Genomic DNA, 17,351 nt, shown 5'->3' with positions numbered 1-17,351 from the left:
AGGAGGTCGCTTGTGGCACGTTTACGATGATGTCACGGCAGTAGAGGCGGCGCAACTATAATGACACGTGAATAATCCCGCCCACTCTAAAGCGGTACTAAACTGCAGTCGAACGCAAACCGAGCCGAACTGAGCCGAACCAAGGTGAGCTGTACTGAACCGTGCTGTGCCGTACTATGCAGTGGAAAAGCGCCTATTGAGAATCAGGGTCCTTGGCTGAACTACAGAGGAACAAGAGGAGAGAGGATCAGGTGAGAGCGCCAACCCCTGGTCTGCTGACGAATAACACTATTTGAACTTATAAACAGTCCCCCATGTGCACGTGTGACATCACGTAAGTATTCATTCCCCTTGTGTCACTATTTAGTAGCTGCACCTTTGGCAGCCATGACAGTCTTGAGTCTGTGTGCACAGGTATCTCTTCCTCTACTAGTTTTGCATATCTGGACACTCATTTTCCCCATTCTTCTTTGCAAAACTGCTCAAGCTGTTGGGGTCTTGTGGTCTGGGTTGTCATTTTCATGAAAAACAAATCTTCTCTCAAGGCACTGGTTTCTTGCAGATAGCATCAGGTTTTCCTTGTGAACCGACAAAATCGCGCAGACAAAATCGCGAAATTTTCATTAAATATGAATTACTAGTTTAACCCATATATAATAATGTTTATTTTAGAAGTCAATATTATGACTTCTGCCATCAGCACGGCACGCAGATAGTCCTTAAGATCACGCCCTGCATATGTAGGAAGAATTGCAGCAAGACGTCTTGATAGTTGAGCGTATTTAGACTTGGTGGCTGCCTGACTGCTAGTAATTCCGCTTTGTATATGACGCGTTATGCCAACCCTCGACTGAGTTATTTGTTCGCGGCATGTCATCAGCAGTTATAACAGATATAACCTAGCACTTAATGTCTATATAATGCGCACGTACGCGTCCAACTCTCTTGGCTTCTCTCGCAATTTTGTCGTGGCGATTTTGTCGGCGTGCATTTGTCGAAAACCAGTTAGCGGGTTTGTCGGCGCTCATTTGTCCGTCGCGGTTTTGTCGAGGCTCATATGTCTATCGCGCTTTTGTCGGTGAACCGGTTTTCCTTCAGGATTTCTCTGTGCTTTTCTGCATTTATTTTACTATCTACCCTGACAAGCCTTTTAGAACCAGCTGCAGAAAAGCATTCCCACAACATGATTTTGCCACCACTATGCTTCGCGGTTCTTGATAATGCCCTGGCATAGCTATGTGGGGTGGAGGGGACGGTCTGCTCTGGGCAGAACTATTTAAGGTGTGGCACTTTTTATTAAACTTAAGTCCTATACCTTTTCAACTTTTTTGACAATTTTGTTTGATAAGGCTTTGGCAAGCTTATGTGTGTTGTCTATGATAAAATGACTCAATTTTTAGTGTTTAAAAACTGTTACAAATGAATATGTTGCAAACTTATATTTTACAATCTTGATCAGTTCTCTGACTTACTCCGACTAAAGACTCTTTCAGTTGACTTACTCTGACCAAAAGAGACAAACCCTTCAGTGTTATTATTAATATTTTATCATTTTTCTCAATCTCAAGAAGAAGCAAACAAAAGAGAGTGGTACTGCTATTAGAAAAAAGAAAAAGGCTGGGGTAGAAGTATTAAAAGAGAATGAAGGGGCATTAAACAGCTTCACTTACTGAGAAATATAAATTTCTCACTCAATCCAGTCCTTTAAATACTGATTACGAGTGTCAATGACATTGACAAGGAAGAATTCCTCATTGAGGAATTGCTGTTGCTGCTATTTCAAGATGAAACAGAGGCGTGGAAATGTATTCAAAAATTCAATCATGGAAGTTCAGCTATAAATAACATAATACTTCAGCAAATTTTCATCACAATTGCTATTAGTGTTGTTAGCTGTGAGAGAAGTTTCTCCAAACTGAAACTTATAAAAAAATATTAAAAATTTCTTATAGTGAGTACTTTTCAATGAGTACATTGTGTTTAAGAAACCTTGCCATACTTTCCATAGTACTAGAGTGTTGTACTGTGTTAGCCATTATGGATGTAATGAGAAGTCAAGCAAAATGACCCCTTTTATTGGCTAACTAAAAAGATTACAATATGCAAGCTTTGGAGGCAACGTAGGCCCCCCTTCTTCAAGCAAGATGTAATACCTTCCACAGAGCAGCAACCGACCATCAAAATCAACATAAAAGCAACATAAGTAGTATTGCAGATTTATAATTTGAATAGTTGTTGATTATAGATTTTAGATTGTAATTAAATTGTAATTGTAATTAATAATTATGTACGTAGTTTAAAAGTTCATTGTCATTGTTTTTATTTACAGTATGTGTATGATATATATTTTATTTTGTAAGTGGGGTGGGGTGGCAAACTAAAAGACCTCCCTAGGCGACTAACACTCTAGCTATGCTACTGTGAAAATGTTCAGTGTTTTGCTTACATCAAACATGGTGTTTAGTCTGAAGGCTGAAAAGCTCAATTTTGTTCTCATCAGAACAATATATGCTGTGCTTATCAAAAGTACTCACCACTTGGAAGGTGAAGGTTATAATGGCACAAGATTGACTCCCAATGGATTTAACTTGACTTTTTAAAAACCTATTAACAGATCAGTGCAAAGTGCTCTCAATTACTTACAAACATAAAACACAAAAATAATTGCCTTTTGTCTGTGTGAGCAGGTGTCTGTCCGTTTTCTGCATCTGGACACTGCTGTTATTCTCCATCCTTCTTTGCCAAACTACTCTTGCTCTGTCAAGTTTTGTGGGGATTGTGAGTGAACAGCCTTTTTCAAGTTCAGCCACAAACTCTCAATGGAACTGAGATTTGGACTCCAACTCTGTCACTGCAGGTCTTTAACATTTTTGTTTTAAAGCCATTTCTTTGTAGCGTTGGCTTTATGCTTTGGGTTCTGATCTTGTTGGGAAACAAATCTCCTCAAAAGTTTAGGTTTCTTCCAAACTGCATTAGGTTGTTCTTCACAGGTTGCATTTTGCTGCATTCTTTTTACCCTTTGCCTTCAACATGCCTTCCAGGGTCTGCTGCAGAGAAGTGTCCATGCAGTATGATATCACCACCACCACCATGCTCACAGTAGATGAGGTGTACTTTTGATAATATGCAGGGTTCAAACATGGCATTTACTCTGATGGCCAAAAATCTCAATTTTATTCTTATAAGTCCATGGAACCTTCTTCCAGCTGACTTCAGAGTGTCCCGTGTGCCTTCTGGCAGACTAAGATTTCATGTGTGTTTTTTTAACAGTGGCTTTCTCTGTGCAACTGTTCCATGATGCTGTGACTGGTAAAACACATGGGCAGCAGTTGTTGTTTACACAGCCTGCCCAATTTCAGCCACTGTAGCCTGTAACTTCTTTGGAGTTCTCAGAAGTCTCTTAGTGGCTTCCCTCACTAGTCTTCTTCTTGCACAATCACTCAGTTTTTGTAGTTGGCCATTTCTGGGCAGATTTACAGTTGGGTCCATACTCTGTCCATTTCTTAATGATTGACTTAACTGGGATCTAAGGGTGACTTGGATATTTCCATCTGTCATTTCACCGATTTGTGCTTTGTAGTCACCTTTTCATGAAGTTGCTTGGAGTGTTCTTTTGTCTTCACCGTGTATTTTAGGCCACCATACTGACTCATCACATGTTGGACCTTTCAGATCAGGAGCATTTATAGTACGGTAAATGGAAGTCCCAGATAGATGCTCTCCATTCAACTAATTCTGGGATTTCTAAAACCAGCTGCTGGCACCAGTGATGATTTAGGTGTGTCATTTTAGTGGAAGTCAATACTTATGCAATCAATTATTTTGTGATTTATATTTATAACTAATTTAGATCATTTTTCAGAGATCTGTTCTCACTATTTCTGTTGATCAGTGCCAAATTCAATCCACTATGATTTAATGTTGTATAGCAATAAAAAGTGAAGACTTCCAATGAGATGAATACTTTTCTATAGGCACGGTATGTACAAGAATTACAAGTAAACATACCGGTATACCAAGATCTTTTTTTTCTCTCTTTGTGGAATCACTTTCCCTTGACAAGACCAAGCATGCTGGTTCAATTTCTGTTTCATAAACCTGTGTGCACCAATTCACTTTCTCCTTCACAAGCCCGTGTGAGCCTACTTATCGTATTTCTTTAGCTGCAGAAGCTCTTATGCACTGTAACAAAGAAATACCTTGAATTTGAGATTCACTCCAATTTTAAATTTGAAAACATATATGTCTTAAATTGGAAGCAATACAGTAATTACATTTTTCACATTGGCAGATTGGACAGTACAGTGACATTGTGGGTACTACTGCTGCCTCATAGCTTTGGAGTCCTGGATTTCAACACTCTGTGTCAGGTCCGCACATTCACCCCATTTCTTTTTTTGTTTTCCTCCGGGTACTCTTAGTTTTCCTCCTACATGACAGAGATGTTTATGTGTGGTTAATTAGCAATTTTAAAAGGGCACATTGTAGGTTTATACTCTGTGAACCCAACTTATACTCTCCACTTGTGTCCTTGACCCAGTCCCAACAGGAGATTTTAAAGAAGTTTCCAATGTGCTCATTGATAAGTGTATTTGACATAGTGAACTCGGCATTAGATACGGAGGTCTTCTCATATTGTCTAAAGACTGCAGTAGCTAAACCCCTACTCAAGAAAAATAATCTCGACGAAACCGCGATAGACATATGAGCCCCGACAAAACCGCGACAGACAAATGAGCGCCGACAAACCCGCTAACTGGTTTTCGACAAATGCGCGCCGCCAAAATCGCCACGACAAAATTGCGAGAGAGGCCAAGAGAGTGGGACTCATACGTGCGCATTATGTACACATTATGTGCTAGTTTATAACTGTTATAACTGCTGATGGCATGCCACTAACAAATAACTCAGTCGAGGGTTGGCATAACGCGTCGTATACAAAGCGGAATTACCAGCAGTCAGGCAGCCAGCAAGTCTAAATATTCTCAACTATCAAGACGTTTTGCTGCAATTCTTCCTACATATGCAGGGCGTGATCTTAAGGACTATCTGCGTGCCGGGCTGATGGCATGCCGTGTCTCATAATATTGACTTCTAAAAAAAACATTATATATACAGTACTTTAAACTAGTAATTCATATTTAATGAAACTCGCGATTTTGTCTGCGCGATTTTGTCGGTGCGATTTTGACGCCGCGTTTTACTCGCCGCTATTTTGTCGGTGCTCATATGTCTATCGGTCACAATCCTGGTTAAGTTTCAGAAAGATTTTAGAACAAATCTTTGTACAGAAACTGCACTGGTTAAAGTAGTCATGAGGACAGAGGCCATATATCTGTTCTTGTTCTATCAGACGTGAGCACAGAATTTGACACCAGAGACCACAATACTCTTATAAATCGCCTCAGACAATGGGTGGGCCTCTCTGCCAGTGTCTAAAATTTGGTTTCAGCCTTGTTTAACAGGAAGAAAATCCTTTGTTATTTGTGGTGAAGGAAAGTGAGGAATCCATGATATAACCATACTGTACCATAAGAATGTTCTGGGACTGCTGTAATTTAACTCTTTGAGGGCTGAATATTTTTTCCAAAAAACTCTGTTTTCTGAAAAGCACAAAAAGCAATGGTTTCACACATAGGTCAACATAAAACATCTGTTGCTATGTACTGTGGCTGCTGTTGGCACTTGTTCGGCATCTCTGTGGCTGCGTTGGGGGCACCTCAATCGTCAGCAGGAACACTTTAAGAAACATCTAAAATCCCACTTTTTTAATTTAGCTTTTTCGTAGCTTCAGTTTAGCTCTGGTCTTAATAACTTACAGTAGTCTTCTTATATAATATGCTACCGTGACTGTCTGTTTGTCTGTCCAGGATTTTAAATTACCTGTAGCTCACAAACCATTTGACCTATTGACCTGATATTTGGTACACATATACTACGTGGCATCTACTATCGGCTTTCAGGGTGATGATTGACCTCCAAGGTTATTCCTCTTTTTATTTTACTGTACAGTAGAATCAATTCTCGGCAGTGGGCAGCAGGGCTGCTGTGCAGCGCATGCATACAGGTGCCGTTCTCATTCTTACCACCTTCACCGTCACTTCACCTACCTCATCATATCTTAAATCATTCTTGAGGCAGATTGAAGACTTAAGTGCCAGTTTAAATGAAACAATAAGGAAAACGTACTAAGTAATTGCAACACAAACACTGACTTAATCAGTTTAAATGCAAAAAGATTCCGACGAAAGAAGAGAAGCAGCGGGCCGCTAAGGTAGAGAAAATAAGAGCTGCTCAGGAAGCAGCAAGAGCATCAACCTCTGAGCAAACGAATGCTAAACGTACAGAGAAAGAGTCTGAAAACAAGGAATGCTCAAGTCAAGTGTATTCACTGAACGTTATCATGCAATTTACAGTTACTGGTTATGCAATAATTAGCATTCTCTTCAGTGAATCTGCAATCATTATCAATCTTTACTTTTCCCTGTTTTCTTTTCTGGTTCCTCTATAGTGGCATTCTATGCCACCACCCGCAAATGAAAATTCTCTGTAGCCACCTGTGATGTCTGAATGAAAGCAGATGCCTGAGCTTAACACAACACGCGCTGTATTGACGAAGACGAAGCCTTAAAAAAGAACCAATAAAGAACCACTTAAGAACATTTATGTTGGGGCTGGGTGGTCTTTTGGTTTGGAACCCCTACTGATTTTGCTTTTCTCTCCGGCACAACTTTTTTTTTTTTTTTTCTGTCCACCCTGGCCATCTGACCTTATCATTAGACTGAGATTTAGAAACTTAAAAAACTATTCTGTACTTAAGGACTCTACTTCTCTTAATTACATATGTTTCTCGTGTTAGTGTGCATTATTTATGATATTTAGATTATTTATTATTATTATATTAGATTATTTAGATTACATTATTTAGATACAAAAGTCATTTGTATCTTATTTATTCATTATTATTCTTTTTATTCTAAACTGAATTTTCTTTTCTTTGCACATAACTACTTCTTTGACATGTTGTAAAACACTCTGAGCTACATCCTTTGTTTGAAAATGTGCGATGGGAAAACATAATGTTGTGTTGTTTTGATTAAGTGGTGCGCTGATCCCATCCTTGTACCAAATTCTGCCAGCATTGACAAAGGCTCTCTTAAGACCTGAAGTTAATAAGCAAAAGAAGACTTCATGGATCTTGGCTACAGGATTATTAAGTTAAGGCTGATCATAACACTTCAGTAAATCAATGGCTGGTTTGTTCTTTCTTGGGAATTCCTTGCTTATCTAGATGTTGCTGTTTGGTCAGTTTCTGCACTAACAAAGTACATTATAGAATCATTTTTGTTTTTTCCAAAAATATCCATCCATCCATCCATTATTCAACCTGCTATATCCTAACTACAGGGTCACCGGGGTCAGCTGGAGCCAATCCCAGCCAACACAGGGCCAAGGCAGGAAACAAACCCCAGGCAGGGCGCCAGCCCACTGCAGGGCACACACACACACACACACCAGGGACAGTTTAGGATCGCCAATGCACCTAACCTGCATGTCTGTGGACTGTGGGAGGAAACTGGAGTACCCGGAGGAAACCCACGCAGACACGGGGAGAACATGCAAACTCCATGCAGGGAGGACCCGGGAAGCGAACCTGAGTCTCCTAACTGCAAGGCAGCAGTGCTACCCACCGTGCCACTTCCCAAAAATATTCAACCAGATATTTTCTTTTGTATTTATATTTAATGCTGACATGTCATCCAGTATTTAGTTTGAGCCTTGTCTTATCTTCGAAATGTTTTAGATAGACCCTCTGAGATAACTAATACTGAAGAGTACTATATGAAAAAAAATGATGTGGAACAGATATGAATGATCAGCTTGTGGTTACTAGCCTGGATGGAAAACGATAATGTGCTTTTCAGTACACTCTCATTTATGACTGGTTCTAATCTATTTAGCCATTTTCTTCTCAGCCTGTCATGTGAAAAGCTCTTGCGAATGGTGAACACAGACATCAGTTGCCCAAAGAGACTATAAACAATTAGCTAAAATAATGGATGGCACAATGGCCCAGGGGTTAATGCAACTGCCTCACAGCCAAAATGTCACTGTCTAAATGGCCACATGGCTTTTCATCCAGGACTTCAGTTTCTTTCCACATCCTAAAGACATGCTGGTTTTTAAATTGCAGCTTTGGCTCCTTGTAATAGTGTATTTTATTGTATATATACGTCAGAAGATACTTGGTGGGATATACAGTCATCTAAGTATTTTCTTTAATTAAAGGACAATACTCAGATGTCTTTTGTCACTGCTTCCTGACAGACCATAATACCTGTAGGTGGTGACTTAACCAAACCCTTGAAGCTTTTTATATGTAGAGATATTGCTAGACCCCTGTTCGACTGTTTTTTCTTCTCAAAACACCAAAGGGGGCCTTTGAAGTGAGTTGTCCGCTGCCATCCTCTTCTCCTTTACGTCTCTTAAAGAAAAATCGTATAAGTGTAGTCGTTTTAGCAGTAGTATCATCACTGGTACAGAGTACAGTGAAATTCTTTCTTACAGCATGCAACATGTTCATAACTCTCCAGCACCACCTTATATAAACTGCAGCTGCACAGCCTGCCAGTCTCTTGCTCAGTCTCTTCTCTGTCCTAACCACACCCAGAAGTGCAGGAAGTGGAGTACTGAGGATGCCACCATGCCACACGTAACTGCTTTGCACTCCCAGTTTTTCACATGCAGTAACAATGTGAGGTCAATTGCCACTTACAAGTGACATTCACCAAGAGGTACTTCCACCCTAATGACACATAGCATGTTCATCTTTGAATTAGATTGCCCTATCATAAGATAAGAGCAAGTGGAGTATGCCTTCAACCAAAATCACCTTCTCCTCACTCAGTCACAGTTAGTGGTGCTGTTCCCAAAACAGGGACATCAGTTGGACTATGGGCTGCCAATGTCACACCTCAGAGGCTGGAACAAGTGCTAACATCAAGACCTATTGAGGTGTGACACGAAATGCTGAAAATGCCTTTATATTTTTTTTCAAAAAAGAACAACAGGACAATTTAAAAACCAGAACTCTGTTTACTGAACCTGTCTCTAAACTTTAAATTATATTAAAAAAAATCTCAAGTCACCTAGTCTTTTTTTATCAGATTTTACCGTTAATATTTCAAACTAGCATGTAACGGCATACATGTGAGGTTAGTTATTTAGCAGATAACTCATCTTTATTTTATAAAGAAACTTAAACTAAATGCAATTAAATAGCAATCATAACATAATGTCACATAAACCAAGTAGGTAAATCAGAAAAATTATTTCTGCACTTGTGATAGAAACTCCTTCCAAAATGGTGCCACAATGATTTAAATGATAAAAATAACAAGTAGAAAAAACTAAATTGCTTTGTAAAAAAAATGCAAAAATATGAACCCTAGGAATCTAAAACCAAAAATCATTGTCAGTCAGTGATTGTCTGGCCTGCTTAGACCTGAACAGGGTCATGTGGGTCTGCTGGAGCCTATCCCAGCTAGCACAGGATGCAAGACAGGAACAAACCGTGGACAGGGCGCCAATCCATCACACAGCAAACACACACACCCCAAGCACACACACGCATACACCAACCACACACTAGAGCTAATCTGGGATCACCAGTTCACATAGCTTGCATGTCTTTAGGCTGTGGGAGGAAACTGGAGCATCCAGCGGAAATCCACGCGGGGAGGACCCAGGACTCGAACCCTGGTCACATTACTACCACTGCCTACCCACCAAAAATCAAAACATGCTACATTTATCCTTACTCTAATTTATAATATTCTTTTTATACATGTAAGAGTCAATCCTAGAAAGTTAAAGCTTAGAGTTAAACTCATATTAGTGTCTACTTAATTTGAATAGAATATAAATTTCTTTCATAGTTATAGACAATGGTATAGTCTTTGCCCCCTATAAGTTAGTAAGAGATAGAACTTTCTTATTATAACTAAGATACAGTGTGATAACTGAGACAGTTGTTGTTTACAATAGGTCCCAGTAAACGGGGACTTGAAAGACCCATTTTCAACTCAGAAATGGGACAGGCATACAGTTTTCTGACTGTCGTCATTTTAAAATGGTTCAGAAACGTTTTTTGAAGTGATTTGTAGCGATTTGAAATGTAACAAGACTTTTCTTAACAAGAACTTTAATTTTTTTGCAATTTTTATTTTCTTTTTTGTGTGAATTGTTTAACTTTGAATTTTAACTAAAACTTTTAAAAACAAGGATATTTTGTCTGTGGAATTATTTCGGCACGTCAGGCTTTTGTTAAATCTCATTTTTTAAGTTAGAGCTGCTGAACTTTTGTAATTTTGGTAAAACGCAGCTACAATACATATATTCTTTTAAATTATATATAAATATTGTTTGCTTAATAATATACAAAGAGAGGTAAGCCACATCCATCTGTCTCTCCATCCAATTTTTTGAAGATGAAGGGTCTAAAATGTATGCCTGCATGAATGGGATAAACAAGAACAAAAATAATAGTGCAAAAAATCAAGAAGTACATTCCAAAAAAGCAAACCCAGAAGCTAACAAACCAAGTCCATAATCCAGAAATTGAGATGAAAAAACTTGGCCAAAGTTCAATAAACCAAAACTAATCAAACAAAAGCAGAAATCTAAGTTGTTATGTAAATATTCAAGAGCAAAATGAGTGCCAAACAGTAATAGTTCGGAACTAATGCGACAGCAGAAACGCTGAGGCTCGCTCAGACTTTTATTGTCCTGGAGGCAGTTCCACCACTGGAGCATCAAGTGGCCTCACCCCCCTAGGCTCAACATATAAATGACAAGGACAACAATCAACATCAATTACAAAATGATGAATAAACAGTGAATAAACACTATTACATAAAGAATTACAACATTAGAACATTAAAGGAGAACTAAAACATATTTAGTAACAAAATGTATAAAATACTAGTTAAAGAAAGTTGACAAAGGTAAATTTGTCTAATGTGTTAAGGTAAAAAAGTGAATCTGTATGTGTTTTTTAAGTAATGACCTTTTTGTCAGTGCTGGCTGAAATGTTAGTTATGTACAACACATTTGAATCAATTTCTCTGCTCACGAGTCAAAAATTTGTTCATTTTGTGTATAATTGGATTCCATAATTGTAGTAGTTGCATGGGCTGGAACTACCAACTGTGTTTTTTAGCATTTCATTGTTTACTGTGGTTTCATGAAAAGATGTTTGATCATATACTGTATTAGTAAACTGGATGGCTCTAATCTTTGAATCGTGATATGACATGTAAGCTAGGCAAAACTATTTTTTTTTGTTGCTCCCTCTATTGAACCTCTATTCATAATGAAACTTTTAATACTCCATAAACTGTTAAGCTGGGTTAACTGGAATATATATGCAAAATTTAATGAACATCCTCTCAGCTCATTTGCAATAATGTGTGGTTTTTGTGATATTGGCCCTCTCATTACGACCTCCTCCCCCCCATGAAATTATTTAAACTCTATGAAGCCAATATTTTAATGATGATGTAAATGCAAACTATTTTTGAGTGGTTCATAGTTTTTGTGTTGGCCTCCATTATTGTGCTCTGCCACCCTAAACTGGGTGGATTCAATTTATCCCTCAGCAAATGCATAATTACAGTGCTTCCTGAAAGTATTCACAGCGCATCACTTTTTCCACATTTTATGTTACAGCCTTATTCCAAAATGGATTAAATTCATTTTTTTCCTTAGAATTCTACACACAACACCCCATAATGACAATATGAAGAAAGTTTATTTGAGGTTTTTGCAAATGTATTAAAAATAAAAAAGATGAGAAATCACATGTACATAAGTATTCACAGCCTTTGCTCAATACTTTGTCGATGCACCTTTGGCGCAATTACAGCCTCAAGTCTTTTTGAATATGATGCCACAAGCTTGGCACACCTATCCTTGGCCAGTTTCGCCCATTCCTCTTTGCAGCACCTCTCAAGCTCCATCAGGTTGGATGGGAAGCATCGGTGCACAGCCATTTTAAGATCTCTCCAGAGATGTTCAATCGGATTCAAGTCTGGGCTCTGGCTAGGCCACTCAAGGACATTCACAGAGTTGTCCTGAAGCCACTCCTTTGATATCTTGGCTGTGTGCTTAGGGTTGTTGTCCTGCTGAAAGATGAACCGTCGCCCCAGTCTGAGGTCAAGAGCACTCTGTAGCAGGTTTTCATCCAGGATGTCTCTGTACATTGCTGCAGTCATCTTTCCCTTTATCCTGACTAGTCTCCCAGTTCCTGCCGCTGAAAAACATTCCCACAGCATGATGCTGCCACAACCATGCTTCACTGTAGGGATGGTATTGGCCTGGTGATGAGCGGTGCCTGGTTTCCTCCAAATGTGACGCCTGGCATTCACACCAAAGAGTTCAATCTTTGTCTCATCAGACCAGAGAATTTTGTTTCTCATGGTCTGAGAGTCCTTCAGGTGCCTTTTGGCAAATTCCAGGTGGGCTGCCATGTGCCTTTTACTAAGGAGTGGCTTCCGTCTGGCCACTCTACCATACAGGCCTGATTGGTGGATTGCTGTAGAAATGGTCGTCCTTCTGGAAGGTTCCCCTTTCTCCACAGACGACTGCTGGAGCTTTGACAGAGTAACCATCGGGTTCTTGGTCACCTCCCTGACTAAGGCCCTTCTCCCCTGATCGCTCTGTTTAGATGGCCGGCCAGCTCTAGGAAGAGTCTTCGTGGTTTCGAACTTCTTCCACTTACGGATGATGGAGGCTACTGTGCTCATTGGGACCTTCAAAGCAGCAGAAATGTTTTTGTAACCTTCCCCAGATTTGTGCCTCAAGATAATCCTGTCTCGGAGGTCTACAGACAATTCCTTTGACTTCATGCTTGGTTTGTGGTCTGACATGAACTGTCAACTGTGGGACCTTCTATAGACAGGTATGTGCCTTTCCAAATCGTGTCCAATCAACTGAATTTACCACAGGTGGACTCCAATTAAGCTGCAGAAACATCTCAAGGATGATCAGGGGAAACAGAATGCACCTGAGCTCAATTTTGAGCTTCATGACAAAGGCTGTGAATACTTATGTACAGTACATGTGCTTTCTCAATCTTTTTTTATTTTTAATACATTTGCAAAAACCTCAAGTAAACTTTTTTCACGTTGTCATTATGGGGTGTAGTGTGTAGAATTCTGAGGAAAAAAATGAATTTAATCCATTTTGCAATAAGGCTGTGACATAACAAAATGTGAAAAAAGGGATGTGCTGTGAATACTTTCCGGATGCACTGTAAATGTACCAGATATGCCTAGAGTGTCAGTTCAGTTATCACTTGACCGCACACTATGACTGCTTCACCTCTTCCTCACTAGCTATAACTAGGCAGCTGGAAGATATGAGTGCATGACGTTACCGAGCGCAGTATGCAATATATTTTCAAAATAATTAAAATATTTTGTAAAATAATATGATACCTTTGTAAAATAATTCAAGTCTTTTGCAAAATAACACAATGTTTTTTGAAATAATACAATACTATTCCAAAAAAAATCAAATCTTTTGCAAAATAAATCAAACCTTATGAGGAATAACACAATAAAACTTTTTTTTGCGTAGCAGAAATAAACTTCTGTGCATATTCTGTTCATTTTTTTATACAAGGCACTTCCATTTTCATGGCCAAAGAACCATATGTTATATTTCAGCCAGGATTACACTCCCACCGGCTGTGCTTCAAATTCACATTTTATGTCTGTTTTGTTTGTTCTTGATGCTTTTATTTATGCTAATGTTACTTAGGTTGATTATGTGCATTGTTCTTTGTTTTTTTATTTTGTCTATGTATGTAAGCTGCCTGTGTTACGTTCAATGTGTTTTGTTGGTGGTCCTCCAAATTACCACCAGGAACTGCTGTCAGCATTATAAATCCAGACGGTCTCCCACAGTTCTTGGTGGTTTATTTCGAAGGTGCTTTGGAATTGGTGAATGTTACATTTGTTTTAGCTGTGCTTTGCTATTTTGAGTCATTGAATGTTTGATCATTTCGCCATGTTTATTGACTTTACTACTGAATTGTGTAGTTGGGCTTTTTAGCCTTGGATTCTTCTTGCTGGCAACTCTGTTTTTGTCTTGTGTGCACTAGGGAGGTTTGTATACTTTCAGAGCATTTCTATGCTAATCATAAATGTTTTATTCTATAAAGATTCTACATGTCCCTTTTTGTATCTAGCTGGGGTTTTTAACAGGATTTCCCTCTCTAGTGGGCATTTTTGAAAGTGTTCTTGGAACCTTTAGTGCTTTGGAGCTGTCAGTCATATCATTATGCGTATTTACAATCATTTTCCTTCCTTCATGATCAGGGAACTGTGTGCCTATACCTTGCAGCACTGGGCTCAAGCCATGAACGAAGCATGGATGGGACTCTAGTCCTAAGTGGGGAAATTCAGTTCAGCCCAATTCCTCACCTGTTTACTGAACCTACTTAAACCAGTTTTAGACTTGTGGGAGGCAAGAGCCTGGCCCATCACCATCAGGCATAAAGAAAGGCTCAGTTGCAAGGAAACTCAATTTGTATATTTTAATAAGCAAATCAGGAGTTCTGAACATTTACAAATATGATGTACGAGTTGAAAGAGTATACAACATAACATGCAAATGTGGAAAATGTCCCATGCTGTATATGCCAGAAAATATGCATACTGTGAAACTTTCTTTTTAACATTGTAGATGTCAAGGAGGACAGACAGACATTGCGGCTGGAGGAGAGAATGACTTCTTGCCTGGCCAGAAGGATATAAGGGATGAAGTAGTAGAAGCCAGAGGCCAGGAGCAATTTCATTCCCCATACAACATGTGGCAGTCATTCTCGCATGGGAGCTGGAGTCTGCAAGTGCAGCCCTGTTGGGGTCCTTAGGTGCCATTAGAGGGATCTGCGGGGGGAGGGCTTACCTGGTTCCTGCACAACCTGGAAGCGCTTCCAATAGGACATACCACGGTACCAGTAACACTCCTGGTGTGCTGCCTCAAAACGTCTACTGAAAATTTGAATGTTCCTCTTCTGACGTTTTTTTTGGCTGATTTTATGGCTATTGACGTTCTGTTGTATTGGTGCTTGGTGTATGGGATTGTAAAGGTTGGGGTCTGGTCACAATATTTAAATGTAGGTTCCTGCCAGGCAGAAAATCCTGCCAACTATGTCAGTGTAACCTACATAACCTCAACAAACATATAAACTCACACCCACAGAGACAGTTTAAATATACTGTAGCAATTAATCTAATTGTGAGAGGTGACTGACAAAAAAAAAGGGAAAAATGAAAATTCCACACAGTTAGCTCTGTAGCCAGAGAATTGCAGAAGGGTGAAGAGTGATTGCTACCTGCTGTCCATTCCCTATAAAAATGCAAATTATATTAAATTTAATAAGCTAATGACATCCTCTTTGTATTGACTCCTGTAGGCACAACCTTCTCTCTTAGTCCTGCTGTCAGCCATCCCTGGAATAAACCACAATTCAAACAAGCTGATAAGAATGTGGGCCCTTCCTTTAAAACGAATACGGTTCTTAAACATATTTTTACACATTTTGTAAAGTATTACCCAAAATAAACAATCACAGAGGCAAGGATTAATGCAAAAAAAATATTTGTTCAGAATCCCCGCCCAGTAAAAACTAAACAATCTAAAATGTCTGTGACACTCAGCTGTCTGAGCTGTAGAACTGGTTGCCTTTCCATTTAAAAAGCCCAATTGTTTAACCTTCTTCTGGCTAATCCACGCCCATACTACATGTCTGTATGCAGTCTAGATGATTGATTGATTGTGAGTGTTGTATACCCTTAACCAAGGACAGTAACTGTATGGCAGAGCTGCTGACTCGTGTAGTGCCCATCCATTTAGATGTGGGTGTTTCATTTACTTGCAGTTATACAGATAGATAGATAGATAGATAGATAGATAGATAGATAGATAGATAGATAGATAGATAGATAGATAGATAGATAGATAGACTTTTTGATCCCAATTATTAAAAACTGTCAGATACACTCAAAAAGAACACACTTAAGTTTTAACAGTAAAAAAAATAAAATAAATCCATAAAAGATTTTAAACTTAACATATTGGAATGGCAGAAAATTAAATTCTAGTCAGAGAGTATATAATAAAGTCTAATGAAAGGTGGTAAGAAAAAATTTAATTGTGAACATATGTACAGTGGCTATCAAAAGTACTCACCCCCTGGAAGTTTTCACATGCTATTATCACACAAAACATTGAATCTCAGTCAGTGGCGTAGCTGGGGGGGGCGCAGGGGGCGGTCTGGCCCCGTCGGCACATTTTTGGGGACGGCATTATTGGCCACAAGGCTCAGTACAATTTGTGTGTAAGCAGCAGGGTTCGGAAAAATATCACTCATGTATGAAAAAAGTCAAATTCTCTGATTTTTAACCACAAATGCTTGAAAAATAACGTTCAGACTGTCCATGTGCATCAGACACAGCAGTTGAAATGTATGCAGCAATGACAAAAATAAACATAAACATTACACCGATAATAACTTCTAGGAAGATAAACAACTAATTTACAATTTATAATTTCATTTTGTTATTAATCCGAATGCGTTCTGGTTCTGCGCAGAAAACATCCCCACCTATTGCTTGTACCCTACTTTGGTTCTGGTTTTCACAGCGTAATTATATTAAACTAATAATTAGAACACGGCTTATCAGTGCATCTATACTATATTCTTGTCTAGTTGATACTTATAAATGTATATAAAAAATTATTGCTGGGGGCGGCACGGTGGTGCAGTGGTAACGCCGCTGCCTCGCAGTTAGGAGGGTTCAATTCCCGGGTGCTCCCTGTGTGGAGTTTGCATGTTCTCCCCGTGTCTGCGTGGGTTTCCTCCCACAATCCAAAGACATGCAGGTTAGGTGGATTGGCCATTCTAAATTGGCCCTGGTGTGTTTGTGTGTGTCCTGTGGTGGGTTGGCACCCTGCCCAGGATTGGTTCCTGCCTTGTGCCCTGTGTTGGCTGGGATTGGCTCCAGCAGACCCCCGTGACCCTGTATTCGGATTCAGCGGGTTAGAAGATGGATGGAAATTATTGCTGTTTCTTTATATATGAATAAATCTATGCAAAATGTATCTTAATTTTTCTCTATACGTCATTTTAATTTTCTATTTAAATAGTTTAACATATTCAGATATGTTGGAGGAGAGCAAATTGAAGCCCCGCCCCACCCAGCCCCGAGCGGCACGAACTCGAGCTATGCCACTGATCTCAGTGGATTTAACTTGGCTTTTTAAAAAATTGTAACAGAAAA

General features: G+C 39.2%; 1 long non-coding RNA gene across 2 annotated transcripts in view; it reads right to left on the bottom strand.

Moving 5' to 3' along the window:
• The window catches only part of LOC120543196, a 106,754-nt gene that overhangs the window by 60,654 nt on the left and 28,749 nt on the right, over window positions 1–17,351 (bottom strand). The window lies entirely within an intron of this gene.

The sequence above is a fragment of the Polypterus senegalus genome, chromosome 13 (assembly GCF_016835505.1).
Source record: "Polypterus senegalus isolate Bchr_013 chromosome 13, ASM1683550v1, whole genome shotgun sequence".
In the NCBI taxonomy this organism is placed as follows: Eukaryota; Metazoa; Chordata; class Cladistia; order Polypteriformes; family Polypteridae; genus Polypterus; species Polypterus senegalus.
This window is presented reverse-complemented; position numbering and strand designations above follow the sequence as displayed.